Source organism: Gavialis gangeticus, unplaced genomic scaffold (genome assembly GCF_001723915.1).
Source record: "Gavialis gangeticus isolate Ggan-Ray unplaced genomic scaffold, GavGan_comp1, whole genome shotgun sequence".
Taxonomy (NCBI): Eukaryota; Metazoa; Chordata; order Crocodylia; family Gavialidae; genus Gavialis; species Gavialis gangeticus.
Genome location: NW_017729032.1, coordinates 8,894,498 through 8,899,605, shown reverse-complemented (window position 1 = coordinate 8,899,605; position 5,108 = coordinate 8,894,498). Strand labels below are relative to the sequence as shown.

Sequence of the window (5,108 nt, the reverse complement as noted above, 5' to 3'; positions counted from 1 at the left end):
TCAGGGCGGCTAGGGTCTGGAACCAGCTTCCAAGTGAGGTGGTGCAGGCTCCCACCCTGGGGGTTTTTAAGAGGAGGTTGGATGACCACCTTACTGGGGTCGTTTGACCCCAGTACTCTTTCCTGCCATGGCAGGGGGTCAGACTAGATGATCTGCTCAGGTCCCTTCTGACCCTAGAAACTATGAAACTATGAAACTATAAGTTAATATGCACCTCCTTGAATTTTACATAAGCACACGGTGACTGGCATCCATTTGGAAGCTGGTCACTGTGTGCTTGTGCAAAGATTCAAGGAGATGCATATGCTTGTGACCAATACTTCATTTGACTAAGTGCAGAAAAATGTCCTTGATGTGAAGACATTAAAAAATAGATGCTCCACCACTACTTTTCTTGGTAGTTTGTCCCCATAGTTAATCAGTCACTTTCCTAACCTGGAAATAAAGTATTAATATTTCAATTTGTCTGGCATCAGCTTCAAGCCACTTATTGCTTTTAGGCCTTTTATGCCTTTTTATGCTTGATTAAAGGACTTTTTGGTATCTGGTATTTTTTCCTCCTTTTGACAGTACTTGTGCATTGTTGACAAGTCACCTCTTGATTCTTTTTCATAAGATGAATATAGGTTAATAATGCCATTATAATATTTCATTGCAACATGGAAAATCTGAAGTAAGTGCATTCATCTAAATAAGCAGACAAAATCTGAGAGCTGCATAAGAGACTCTGATAAAATTAATGTAAGTTATATTAATATAACAGCTGACAGATATGCCAAACTATATCTGGAATACGCTTGATGGGCCTGATTTTAGCATCACTAAAATTAATAAGAGTTTCAGGCTAGTTATAAGAAAGGACTTAAATTCCTGGTGCCTGCATGAAATACAGAACCCTGTAGTTAGGTACCTAATCTTTAAATATAGTACATGGAAAGAGTTAGGAACCTCAAAATGGGATCTGAAAATAGTCAGCACGCATAGCAAAAAGTTGTCTAGAGACTCTAGATCTAGCCAATGGGGAGATACTAAAGACCAGTGCATGTCTGTGGCAGTGCACCTTCAGGTGCTTGCCACTTGAAGAGCTGAGGCAGGCAGCCAGCAGATACCTGATTAGGGTGGCCATTTTAAGACCCAGCTTATATAGGGGGAGGCAGCAGTTTGCTGCCAGGGGCCATGAGAGGAACATCAGCTGATTGAGCTATGTCTCAGGAACATCCTGGAGGTAAGGGCAGGAGCTATGAGGATAGAATGGAGGCCCCTGGTCCCTGGTCATGACCTAAAACTGCACCCTGCCAGGGTAGGGAGGCCTGGTGGGACTGCCTGTGGCAGCCTCAACTAAATGCCAGGACTGCTAACCTCCATGGTGAAAGGCAAGTAGGGGCACCTTAACCCCAGCCCCCACCATCTGGTGGGTAATTGTGAGAGCTGTGGGAGTAGTGGGGCCAGTTATGCTCATTTTTATGTGCCAGAGCCCAGCAGGGGTGTGAGATCCTGGAGGCCCCAGAGGGAGTAGTTGGTGAATATGGCGTGAGGCCCCACACAGAGTAGGGCTGAACTGGGAGTAGGCCTGAGGGACAGTCCCAGGGGGCCCCTGAGTAGGGCCGAACTGGGAGTAAGCCTGAAGGCCAGTGCAAGGGCAAGCCCCCTGAGTAAGCTAGTTGTAGGTATGATGAGGAGGCCCCAGGGTGGGGCATGGTATAGAGGTGTCTGGTGAAGAGCTTGGGGAAAATGCAGCCCCAAGCTCGACTTGTCTAAAGCTACAAAAGTAGAGTAAGGGAACTTGTGGGAACCAAAGTTACTGCATGGTGGTACCAGGGAGAGAGTAGCTAAGCCCAAAAGCCCACAAGGGGTTGCTCAGGAGTAGATAGGGCAGTTTAGTGTGGTCCAAAATGGGTGGTATACAAGAGGCTCATGTGAGAGGAGGGGCAGAGTGAGAGTGATAGTGAATGGAGCCCAATTACGGACTGAGTTTGCCCTGGCCTCAGGCTGGGAGAAGTAATCATAATCTAGATGTCATCTGCAAGGCATGGCCCACAGTGTACTGGAGGTTTGAAGCTGTGGATAGTGCCCCCTGGCATCAGGGCAAGGGATGGGAAACCTCCAACATAGTAAATCAAATTAACAACCAAGTTGTGGCAGGCAAGATGGGCTGGCTGCTTTGTGATCTGGCCATTAAGGTATCCCCTGTCACAATGTCTGAAAGCCTTCCTCTCACTGAGGCTTAGGTAGGTCATTCATGGTAGTGGAGAGGTACCCTGATCCAATGAGAATGACCAGAGTTCTCTTCTGAAGTTAGGCCTTTATACTTTCTTTCAAAGAACTGCGTAGGAGTCTCTCTACTTTTTTTCTTTTAAAACACAGGAAGAAGAGGAGGACTGTCATGGTAGTGATGCACATTGGGTTATCAGTTTTAGTGTTTATTAGGTCAGAGAGAGAAGGGGAAAATAACTGTGCAGTCAGTTAGGGAGCCCACTTCTCTGGGAATGGGGTGTCTTGGATTTTAGTCCCTGCCACTGTATTTTATCTAGTAATTGTTTAATGAAAAATGTATGAAGTGGTAGAGTCTGCAAGCTAGGATGACTACGTTCTCAGTGAGTCCCCTAACTTGTAAACAGCAATGTTGTCATCCCTTCTGTGTGCATGTTCTGTGCCTTTTTAATTCATTTTTGTGGCATTCAGAGCACTGTCATGGGATGTGGAAGATTTAGGTTTGAACTGAGAAGGGAATTGAATCTATCTCTTCCAGTTCTTGGGTGAGAATTATTACTTCTAGTTTCTTATAGTTGCAGCTACCACTGCTTCCTCTTCTGACTGTTCTAAAAGAAAGTCCTTGCTACTAGTGCATTTCACAGACATCCTGATATTACCAGTATGTATTAGGCATACAGGAACATACTTACTGGGTTGAGCACCTGAAGTGGCATAGACCAAGGAATTCCAGTTTCTGCATGCTGACAGGATATAGGCATGCGATAGTTGCCAAGCTGTGGGGTCACCTAGAAAGTGTAAATACCCGCAGGTAGGGTTGGAATGTTGTCGTAGCCATGAAGGCCTAGGAAATACATAAAAGGTAAGGAGTTTTTGGTATGTCTTTTACTGGACCTACAGTAAATTTGGGAGAGATGTTAGACAAGATGAGGAACATCACTTTGGTCACATCTACATGAGACACTTAACTGCGCAGTAAGGACACACATCTACATGTGTGCATGCTTACTGTGCAGTACAAACCCCTATTCATGAGTAAATTTGATACCTGCAAATGCAGGTATCAGATTTACTCATGATCAGTTACTGCACAGTAACACACATGTCGATATGATCCAGGAGCAAATTTGCATCCAGGTCAGCCTTGCCATTAGGAGGCCAGACTGATTGCCAGTACCCAGGGCCAGCTGCAGGCAGCTTCTGGCCTCCACCAGCACCAGGTCCTCTGCAGGGGTGGCCCCAGCCAGGCACCCACCTGCCATGGTGGCTACCCAGAGCCACATGCTACCCAGAGCTGCATGCCATTGCTGTTGGTCAGGAATATGTGGAACTGACAGCCATGCCAGCCCCAGCCATGTGGTAAGCCCCGCATTGTGGCCCTGGCCTCCAGCCCCTGCTATCCCTCTCTGCCCAACCCAGCTTTACTCACCTGGCCCCAGGTTCCACCTCCACATCATGAAGGGAGGCAGGAGACAGTGGAAAACTTTTTTGAGCAGCCCATGCCCCCATAGCTAGGTGGGCATGGGCCTCTGACATGCTGGGAATGTGTTGATGCCAATGGCGATGTTCTCCTTGGCTGCAGGGGGCAGGGACATTTAGCACAGCCACAGGGAGCTCTCCAGGTAGTGGCAGAGTTTGTGGGGCATCCTTGGCTTGCCCCCTGTTCCATTGAAGTTCAGGTTCCCATGCCAAGTGCACAGGAGCGCCCTGTGAAACAGCGAAGCTATCAGCAGCAGCGGGGTATAGTGGGCCTGGCACACCTCAGTCCATGGAAACAGCTCCTGGTGCCCTACCTGGGGCATGAAAAACAGGAGCACACTTGGGGCACAGTGGCAGTGGCAGGGAGCTGGTCCCAGGGCACCTCCCCAGAGAAGACCCCTACAGGGGGTGGGAGCATGTGCAGCTCCTCCCCCCAGTCATCCAGGAGCCCTATGTTCCCTGAACCCAGCCACTATCGGCTGGGCAGCTGTGCAGATGTAGTTGGCCTGTAAGAGAAATGGTGGTGGGCCTTGGGGTCTGGAGCAGCAGCAGCAGGTGGTGCCAGGAACCTGGCCTATCCCACCCTAGGAACAAGCCAGGGGAGGCAGGCTGCATGCAGCCAGCACCTAGCAGCCCACCAGCAGCCCTTGGGGAGTAAGTGGGGACAGAGGGCTCAGCTGGTGGCCTCCTGGGCCTGGGCCTGGGCCTGGGCCTGTGCCTGAGCCTGGGCCTGCCTGCCTGACTTAACATGGTTCCTGGGCACCCATGTATGCCCATTCCCTGATCTGAGGCTGGGCACCACACAGCCCCTGGCACACAGCATCTTATCTCTTAAATTTTGCAAACTCTCACAAACAGGTTCTTTCTCATGGCTCTACGGGACCTGTGGCTGCATGTGGGTAGAAGCTGTGATTGGCAGCTAGGATGTGGCATCAGGGCTGATGACACTCACAGCTGGGGCCCTACAGATGTGCCAGCTTTACTAGAGAAGGACCCTGGACAAGATCCACCTTCTGGATCATGGCATTGGAGGACCAACTGGCAGATGTTTGGGCTTGGCACATGGAGGATGTGGCCTTCCTGGACAGGTGACGGGTAGAGGACATTGCCCGTGAGAATGCACAGGACCAGCACAAGAAGGTGTGGGACTGGGCTGACATGGAGTTCCGGGCACAGCTTCTGATCTTGGAGCATAAGCGGGTGGAGGTGCTGTGGGAGCAGAACACCATCCTGGCTTGGGCAGTGCAGGCCATGGATGATGACCACCAGGTGCTGGACACCATTCTGGCCCTGCCACTCACCTTCTTGCTGCCCACTTCCCAGCCCCCAACCCTAGACCTGCCTGTCTCCTGGCAGCCACCCACTGCCCAGCAACAGGCCCCCACTGAGGCCTGGGAAGAGGTTCTGCACCACCTCCA

General features: G+C 50.3%; 1 long non-coding RNA gene across 1 annotated transcript in view; it reads left to right on the top strand.

Moving 5' to 3' along the window:
- LOC109302544 overlaps positions 1-2,010 on the top strand; it is a 20,303-nt gene extending 18,293 nt beyond the window's left edge. The window contains exon 3 of the long non-coding RNA XR_002098835.1: positions 1,924-2,010. This is a non-coding gene — a long non-coding RNA (uncharacterized LOC109302544). The remainder of the gene's footprint in view (positions 1-1,923) is intronic.
- Positions 2,011-5,108: the final 3,098 nt, after the last annotated feature.